The 10257-nt window shown below is 35.6% G+C and overlaps 1 non-coding gene and 1 pseudogene across 1 annotated transcript; one reads left to right on the plus strand and one right to left on the minus strand.

The window, feature by feature from the left end:
• Positions 1–2324: 2324 nt before the first annotated feature.
• On the minus strand, positions 2325–2443 carry LOC112478982. Its single transcript, XR_003046013.1, has one exon. It is a non-coding gene; the product is annotated as a 5S ribosomal RNA (ribosomal RNA).
• A 4444-nt stretch (positions 2444–6887) lies between these two features.
• LOC112478986 lies at positions 6888–7008 on the plus strand (annotated as a pseudogene).
• Positions 7009–10257: the final 3249 nt, after the last annotated feature.

Genomic DNA, 10257 nt, shown 5'->3' on the forward strand with positions numbered 1-10257 from the left:
CATTCATATATGAACTAGAAGGGCATTCATGTGTACATAGGGTGATACTTGAGTCAAAGCTTTAATGACTCTTAGATTTTCTCATATCTGTGCATATCTAAAGGATAGTAGGCTTATCAACTAGCTTTTTGGTGAGAGAATACAATGAGAAGAGAAAAAAAGCATACATAATAAGCTCAAGGCAAAGAGAGCTCTTACAAGGAGAGGTTAATATGCCACTTAAATTGTGCTCTTTGCCAACCTCTCGAACTCTTGACTAAGTCTTAGCATAAGTCCTAGTAATCAGAGAACAAATGGAAAACCAAAATTGAATTAATAAAAAAAATAACAGATGCATTGCTCTAGCAGTTTTTGATTCTCCTGAAGAAATGAAATGTCTTCCAAAGGATGATATTGGTGTGTTAGTGGCTTTGCCAATGACAGGAGATATTCTCATCTCAGACATAATCGCTCTCAAAACCAGGCATTAGCCAACATGACAGAAGCATCAGCAGGCACCAACGGCTGAAACACTGCCTTTGGCAGGCATGAACAACAGCAGTAACTTCTGGGGGATATGACAGAATTGTTGCTGCCTATTGGCATCAGCAGAAAGAGGAAACCTCGCTGTAGGGACTTAAAACATCATAGTGAGATAATCGCTGCTGCCACCTTTTGGCCAAAGAGATGCATGAGTCACTCTCTAGGTACTGGAACCATTTTGAAACACTTTACTGTAAATTATATTATTTCTCTGTATCCTTCTCTGTTATTTGCTTCTAATGTAGAAATGGGGAAAATGATCTTTAAGAAATATATTATGCATTCATAGATTTTCTTCCCCTTTTACAACGGTCTATAATATTTCGCAACAAATAGGTTATTTAATGCATTGCTGACTTAACAAAAAATGAGGGGGTTTTCAATGGGGAGGAGAGTGAAAAAGGGGAGCAGTGAGCTGAAATAAACTATAAGTGTATAATTATACAGTGCTTAGAATAGGAGTTTGACTCTTGAGTCCTCCATAAGATAGAGGAGTACAATCTGGGACTCCATGTTAAGCAAACATCCTCAAAGGTGGAGAAAATATCCTAGCTTAGTTTTTTTGGCCTCTGAATTCATGTTTTGGTCTTTGAGATTCCTATCATTACCTTCAACCACATATAACCTTATAACCACACAAGGAAACAAGCTGCAATAAGATAGAAACAGAAGTAAGAGCACATAACAGATTTAGACCCCCTTCAAATGTTGGAATCATCAACTGCATTAGGGAAATTAAAATTAAGGTATCACATGATACAATTTTATATCCACTAGAGCTAAGTTGTCAAAAGGCTAAAGTGGCCTTCCTCATACTCTCTCCTCCTAAACGTCCACCATTCCCCCTAGGACCCCACACAGGAGATAAGATGAGTCTTCTGAGCAGATGCTTAGCTAACCTGTTTCCTGGAGCAGCAGAGTCTGCCTCGGACTCAGGTTAGTGTGTGGACAGCTTTAAAGATAGAGGCCTCTGATGCATTAATTGTACCCAGCTGAGGACACATTTTTGCATCATTAGGCACCCTCCCCACTTCAGAAGACTGGCTGAGATAAAAAGAAGGTGTAAATGTTTGTTTTAATGCACGAGAGACTGTGATCTCTAGATTTAATTGGTTGAGTTATCAAAGGGAGCAAATGTATGTCTTCTCATATCTCTCTCTATTTAAAACATTTCTCTGCTTCGTGCTTTCCAGCAGATAGAAGCCTCTTATCATGATACCATCTACACTCCATTCTATGTTTTATTGGATACCAAGAAGGACTCTCTCAAGATTAAATCAGACATTATAGAGAAAGAAGACTGAATGCTCTTAGCTGTGTAAGCAACAGAGAAAGCAAGCCAGTGAGCAGTGAGAAATAGATGTGCATTTGAGTATGTGCTCAGCAAAGAGAAAGGGAAAGGGCTTCTGCCACTTTTATTTGAGGTATTTATTTGAAGAAGATAATCCAAGGCAGCTCTTTTGCTAACTTTTTAGAGGTGATTCTCCTAAGATGATGCACGTGATAAAATGATTTATTTTTCAGTTGATTGTTTTGATAGTGGAGAGTCACAGTTGATAAATTACAACTTAATGCAGATATCATCAGGGGGTGAGTAATTTTTAAACAAAATTCTTCTTTGATATTTTTTCTTCTGCTCTGTTGTGTCAGCAACCTTTATTTCCTGTTCTTAGGTACTTAATATGGAATTCTTTTTCTTTTCTTTTCTTTTTTTTTTTTTAAGGCGAGGCAACCCTCGGTTGACCTCACAAATTGCAAGGACCTTGTCAGCTTACAATCTCTTCTTCTTATTATTTTTTTTACACTTACAGCACCTGGTCTTCCTAGGTGGTCTCCCATCCAAGTACTAACCAGGCCCGATCCTGCTTAGCTTCTGAGATCAGACGGGATCAGGCTTGTTCAGGATGGCATGGCCGTAGACTGGAATTATTTGAAGCGTTTAACTTCAAACTTCCTTCCTTTAGTCTTATAATTGAAGTTATTTTACTCAGAAAAATCATCTATTATAAAAAAAAGGGTTATATTTTAAACGAAGACCTTGATATAGAGAGGGGGAAATGGATAGCTCAAATTAGGAAAGGGTGATTGATTGAGGTTTAAATTAAACATGAAATATAAATGACATAAAAATGATACATTTTCTAGATCGTATACTTTGTATTTGAAGAGTGCTTTTAGCCTTCTGGCTACTTCTGCAATTGTTGAAAAGAATATGTCCATTTAGAGCTTTAAAAGGGTAGGTAGCCTTTTCAAATATATTCTTTTCAAACTAAAATCATCATCATTTTATATCTCTTGGATTGCTTTAGATGCCTCTACTTCTAAGATATTTATTTTGTGGTCCTGGATAGTATTTTGTGTCAATCCGGACTACATTGCAATATTTATCTAATCAGTTTTCCCAAACAAAATACCCATTTATAAGACAATAAGCATTTACATACCATATTCAGCATAATACGACTATATGTGGCAATGACTTTATTTGGACCAAGAGAAAAAAAGTTATTCGGCTACAAATATATGGCAGATTATACTTTGCTAAAATGACTAGAATCTTGATCCATCCTCATCAAGTGGTGGAGTCTCTTTCCACTCCCCTTGAAGCTGGGGCAGTGGGCAGGGAGGAGTTTGTGTCTGCCTCCATGAAAAGAATGAAGTAGAAGTGATGCTATGTGACTTCTGAAGCTAGAAAGAGATATGGCTTTTGTAAGACTCCCTTGGGACACAGTCTTGGGAACCATGGGACTAACTGACATATAAGAAGTCTAGCTACCTTGAAGCTACCATGCTGGAGAGACTTTGTGGAGAGGCCACAAAGAGTAGAGAGAGAAGCTGTAGGAGCCTCATCGGTCCAGCCCTTAGGTTTTGGCTTTTGCAAGCCCAGGCACCAGACGTATGAGGAATGTGTCTTCAGATGGTGCCAGGCCCCAGCCTTCGAGCTGCGCCAGCCGATGCTGCATGGAACAGTGACAGGATGTCCCTGCCAAGCCCTGCCTACTCCGCAGATTTGTGAGCAAACTAAATGTTTTAAGCCACTACGTTTTAGAGTGGTTGATTACACAATAGCTAATGACTGGAAAAACTGTTGAACTTTAGATATATTCATTTATTGTTTGTATCTCAAAGAAGCCAGGAGACCACTTCGTAAGCCAGTGACCCCCATGAGATATATAGAAGGCCCGAAAGAAGGCCCCTCAACTCACCACGTGGGAGCCTCAGAGGGACGTGAAGAGAAAGGAACTGGAATATGTCTTCTTACAAAACATTTTTCACTATTTTCCACTCAAATTGTATCCCAAATATTTTTTATACTGTGTGAAAAAGTTTGTTTCATTCTATATGTAAACCATGTCAAAAATAGATAAAAACAAATAATGAGAGTTTTTCCCCTAATGATGTAAATGCAGGCACTGGGTAGTTAAACTGTGCCAAACATCAAAATAGGAATTTGTCAGTAGGCGGGAGGCCAGTCAGGTAAGGGACTCAAAGCTCAGTTGATGCTCAGGAGTGTTAAGGACCCATCAAAGAGAGAGATAAATCAAAGGAGATTCAGAACTGTAAATCTTGCAAGATAAAACTACTAGGACTTATAAAGATTTTGACGGTTGTTTATAGAAGGTAGAATCAGCCAAAGAAATTGAGATGGAGTGGTCGGTTAGGTTCAAGGAAAAGCACTGGGGGGCAATGTCGTAGAAGCCAGTAGATGTGATCAACTTAATACAGTAATTACCCCCATATCCGCGGAGGATACATACCAAGACCCCCTGTGGATGCCTAAAACCACACACAATGCCGAACCCTATATATATTGTTTTTTTTCTTATATATATATAACTTTTCATTTAAGGAAGCATTTTCCGACTTCTCTTTGGCATATACAAATTTTCTGCATCACTACTCTTGTGTTTCGGGGTCATGATTAAGTAAAATAAGAGTGACTTGAAACATAAGCACTAAAATACTGTGACAGTCGATCTGATCACCGAGATGGCTACTAAGTGACTGAAGGAGGGAAGAGTATACAGCATGGAGATGCAGGACAAAGGGATGATCCCAGGTGGGACAGAGCTGGACGGCGTGAGATTTCCTCATGCTACTCAGACCAGGGCACAATTTAAAACATATGAATTGTTCTTTTCTGGAATTTTCCATTTAATATTTTCAGACTGTGCTTGACCACAGGTAACTAAAATTGTGGAAAACAAATCCAGGGATAAAGGGGGGACTACTGTACTGCTCTGATATTGAGGTCAAAGACACGTCCATTGGATTTTGTCAACGTGACCTTTATGAGAGCAATTTCAAGAGTGATGAGACTATAAGCAGAATGGAATAAATGGCACAGAACTAAAGGCTGGAATATAATCTAACAAAGAAATGTCTTTGATTTCTGCAGTAGTTAGACTGCAAATGTGGAAATATCTTTCTTTAGTATGACACCTCTTTCTGTACTCACCTGTACGTTGGATTTGAAAAATGAGTAAGAAAAGAAATTAAGAACATGTGAGAGGAAAACAGGGAAGTAAAAAAGAAAGGGAAAGGGACCGCTAAATAGTTAACACATTCTCAGAACTTGAGCAATGAAAATAACTCTCCTACTTTCTCTTTTTCCCCAGTGAAGCACTTAAATATTTCATACTGCAACTCTGCATTCGCAGGCAGAGAAGTTACCTCATCCTCTTAAGCAAATTTAGTTGTGAGAATTCTTTTAATGTTCATGTTAGTCCTTCCACCATTCAAGGAAAGAAAAGTGTTTAAAAGCCAGCAATCTGTATTAGAATGTGTATATATACTTATTTAAAAATATCACAGAATGTCACTGTATAGCTGTGGCTTCATCCGTGATTCCGGAATGGCAATTGCATTGTGTGACTATTTAAAAGCAAGGCATTCTGCTTGCTTAGTCCAAAATATATAAATCATTTTGAGATAAAATGTTAAACGGATTCAAACTCGATAGATGTAGACATATGTTTCTAATGGATTACTCAACCTAATCTTATTAGTGTAACTCCTCAATATTGCCTGAATAATGACCACGTGCATCTATTATATGTCATAGAAATCCCCAGCCCCACTTCCACCACCTCTTATACCTAAGTGCCAGTTCCACACAGTTCCAAATCCTTGGCATTGTGTACAAGAGCCCCAAGGACCTTTCTAGTTTTATGTCCTGTCACTACACATGTTACACTTTACAGTGCTTACTGCCCCTGATTTGTATCAGCAGATATAAAGCACGGCTTTCTTTACTGTAACATGTGTCACACAGCCTCACTCATAAAATGCTTCACAACAAAACAAAATAAAAAAGTTTGTAGTTTTCATTTTTTTTATTTTTAAATTATAATTGACATTCAATATTATTTTATATTAGTTTTAAGAGTACAGCATGGTGGTTAGACATTTATATAATTTATGAAGTGATCCGCCCAATAGTTCTAGTACCCATCTGGCACTATACATAGTTATTATAGTATTATTGTCTATGTTTCCTATGCTGTACTTTACATCCCCATGTCTGTTTTATAACTACCAATCTGTACTACTTAATCCCTTCCCCTTCCTCACCCAGTCCCCCAAACCCCCTCCTATCTGGTAACCATCAGCTTGTTCTCTATATCTATGAGTCTGTTTCTATTTTGTTTTGTTTGTTTGTTTGTTTATTTGTTTGCTTTATTCTTTAAGTTCCATATATAAGTGAGATCATATGGTATTTGTCTCTCTGACTTATTTTGCTTAGCATAATACTCTCTAGGTCTATCCATGTTGTCACAAATGGTAAGATTTCATTTTTTATGGCTAAGTAATATTCCATTTTATATATGTATCACAACTTCTTTATCCAGTCATCTGTTGGTGGGCACTTAGGTTGCTTCCATATCTTGGCTACTGTAAATACTGCTGCAGTGAAAATAGGGGTGCATATGTCTTTTTGAATTAGCGTTTTGGATTTCTTTATATAAATATCCAGAAGTGGAATTGCTAGGTCATAAGGTAGTTCTATTTTTTAATTTCTTGAGGGACTTTGGAGGAGAAATGCCACCTGTTATTTTTTCTATGTAAGTTGGCACTGCATATCAGCAAATAAAGTTTCCAAAAAGCTCAAATTAATATTACCCCCAAATTTGACACTATGAACGTTTTTAAGTACTCCTTAACTCTGGAAAATGCTGATTTAGCAGTGCTCCACCCAAAAATATAGATAACAGTTATCTCATACATTGATATTTAAATTATCAAATGTCACTGAAAACAAGTCTTTTCAAGATTCCTTTGAAATGAATTATCAGTAGGAGTTCTTTTGTGAGATCATGAATGTATGCCAACAGGATAATTTTTTAATAGTAAGGCCAAATACGGTCTATGGCCATGCCACCCTCAACACACCTGATTTTTGTCTGATCTCGGAAGCTAAGCAGGGTCGGGCCTGGTTAGTACTTGGATGGGAGACCACCTTAGGAAGACCAGGTGCTGTAGGTGTTAAAAAAAAAAATGTCAAATACAGATTCAGAAAATGGGCTGTTTTGCAAGTAGCATACTGAAGTGGTGAATATATACTCTAGAGCACTGTGTTAGAGGATGCAGAAAAGGGGTCAGGGTGATGGGAGGACATTGATGTTGGAGTTGGCTTTGAAGCATTTTTAATAAGATTATTTCATTAAATGTGAATGGAATAAAGAAATATTTCAAAATATATATATATATGATATTTAAATATATTTTTTACATGATTGTATGCACATGTGTATATGTCTCATTGGAATGATGAGGGATTCATTTATATTTGCACTTATACAGAGTATCTCAATATGCGCTGCCTTTGGGAAGTTCTCTCTGAACTCCTTTCTTCTTCCTTGTCTCTCTACCGGGATCTCTGAGTTTTACGTTTCTCTTTTTTCCTATCCAGATCTTTAGGTTTTATTGTATTTAGACTTACCCACTGGAGGACAAACAGGGTATCTCACTGGACTGTTTGTTTATTTCCAGGAATTGTTACAGTGCCAGGCATAATGCTCAGTGAATGTTGTTAAATTAATTAATAATATTACTTTTCAAATTAACTAATTGATTAACCCCAGATTTCACTTTTTTCTTTTGTTTCAAATCAGGTTGAATGCATACAAAATGTATTCAGCAAGTCAGTTCACATAATAAAGACTTCGAAATTCCAAAGATGGAAGGTAGCATAAAACAGCCTTTTAAATGAAAATAATCACTTATCCTATAAACTTTCACTATTTCTTTTGATACATCTCAGTTTCAGAGAAATAATATCAGTGAGATTTCTTTATATCAGTGAAACTGAGCCTGTGAAGGTTATAAAAATATAGTTTTCCATTTCTGTAAAAATTTTTTTGCTACAAACTCAGTTTTCTTTGTGTACATATTATATTCTTTCAGATCCTCAATAGGAATCATGCTGTGCCATTGCTAAAAACTTGCAAATTTATTGTCTTCTATAACCAGTTTAGGAAATTTCAGAATAACTAATTACTAAAAATTGGTTGAGGTTAAAAAAAAACCTGTTAGCCCTTTCACTCTGTCAATTTATACATTATAAAGGTTATGATTAAGATTTTAGCATGCAAAAAGTGCTCTAGCAACTGTACTAACCAATAATTTATGTTATTTATGAGCTTGATTCAGGCACTGAATTTAGTGACTATAAAAGGGAAAATAAAGCTTTGGAGAAATATTGTAAAAGATATATTCAGAGTCTGTATAAATCAACCAGGTATAAAGCACTTTAAATATTTAAACTTTTGTAATATAACCAGCTCTATTATCTAAATCATGATTATAAAAGTGAATACTTGGGTTCAAATAAGAAATCTACTAAAAAATCTACAATTCTTTGGGTAAATTGGAAAAGCAACTAACAAAGCAAATTCCATAAACTTCACTATATTTTTTATTTAGATGCTCAGATTTACAAAAGGTATAATTTTATTGCTTAAGCACAACTCTGCTAGATTTAATGTCTTTATTGACTAATACTTTGTATAACCCTAGGAACTTTGCATCGATATTCAAATTATTTTATTTCAGTTCATAAAAAATCTCTAATATTTTAAGGTATGTATATATTTTACTAATAATTGATTTATACTTGAATTTAGACTGTTAGATTCTCTTGAAAACAATAATTGAAAACAATTAATATTCATAACTCTTAGCTAAGAATTGGGAAATAAGGACACTGAGGTTTCTATCAGAATTTAATTAAACTTAGTGAATTATAGCTTGGTGCTTCTTAGAAGCATAAAAAAAGCATAAAAAAAGAGTCGAGAAATCTCATCTTAATTACTTCGTCTCACCCCTCCGTGATGATTCGATCATGTGTTACAAAACTACATTTCCAACTTTAAGTCATTAAGTTTTGACATAAATCTTTAAAATTTGTATTGTTTTGTGATATTTCCCCTTGTTACTGGTATTGAAGAATGGAATGGGGTTGCTCCTTTGCCCCTCACTCCTCTGAAACTGTATCGTTTTGTTCTTTTGTAAATTTGTCTATCTTTTCGTGTATTATGCAAGCCACATTTAATAAGTTGCCCTGACACCTGGTCTATGCTCTTCCCGAAATAAAACAAAACAAAAAATACCGTGTGTTACCAACAGATTTTAGTATCGACTTCCTTAGACACATTCACTTGACATTTGAGACTTTGTGAAGAAAGAAAAAAATTGTGTTCCACAATTACATGTTAATAAGCCCTTAGTATTTCTTTTCTATTTATGTAAAATAGGCTTAAAATTGTAGACATCTAACTGAAGGACGGGTCTTCAGCATTCAGTAGTGCAGCAGCTCCCCCTATAGGAGATTTAGAACTAAGTGTATGTTGATCTGCTAATCCAGAAAACGCAAAGCAGGTTTTTTCCCTAAGCACCTTAAGTGTTTGGTTGTTTTATTCAGTTATTCATTGATTTACTTTTTAGCAACATATATCTTTAAAGTGATTTTCTTTTAAGGTGGGGGGAGATAGGGAGGAAGAGGAAGAGGAAGAAGAGAAGGAGGGCGTAGAGGGGATGAGAATGGCAATAGCGTGAGTTGACTGACGCCAAAAGTTTTAAGAAATATTTCATGTACGCAGTCCATAACAAGAGGAATATAAATAAAAAGTAATGTCTTTGAAATATACTCTTGCTTACCTGTTTCTGTCTAGTTTTCTTTTATTAGTCAAAATTATATGTAAGTGTACACGGACAACGGGCAAGCTACAGCTTCGTCTACATACATGTTCAGTCCAAGAGGCTATAAATGTAGCGATGCTAGATACTTATTACTTCAGTTCTCTTATGAATGAATTTAGATGTCAGAGTATTTTTGGTAAATCTAACTTACATCTATTTGACTAATTAGAAAATGAAATTATGAAGTATAGAAACGTTTAAATTAACACAAATAACCACCTTTAGAAATATATTACATCCCTAGTTTACATACATGAGATGAAAACTTTGAAATTACTGCCAAGTCATATTATTGGACAAAATTAATTGCGTAACTAGCATGTGTTATTATTTGACATGGTGGCAATAAAATATCAATGATGTCTCTTCTTCATATGAGTCAATCATTCTGAAATCTTGTGTGGCAATTTTACAATTTTGGTAAATAGTGTAAAAGCCCAGCTCAGTTCAGTACAGCATAGTCCAAATTATCATTAATTCCCAACGACTGAGGTTCTAATGAATGAAAATTGTTGTGTAAGAATATGTTGTATT

This window comes from Pteropus alecto, unplaced genomic scaffold, assembly GCF_000325575.1.
Source record: "Pteropus alecto unplaced genomic scaffold, ASM32557v1 scaffold454, whole genome shotgun sequence".
Classification (NCBI taxonomy): Eukaryota; Metazoa; Chordata; class Mammalia; order Chiroptera; family Pteropodidae; genus Pteropus; species Pteropus alecto.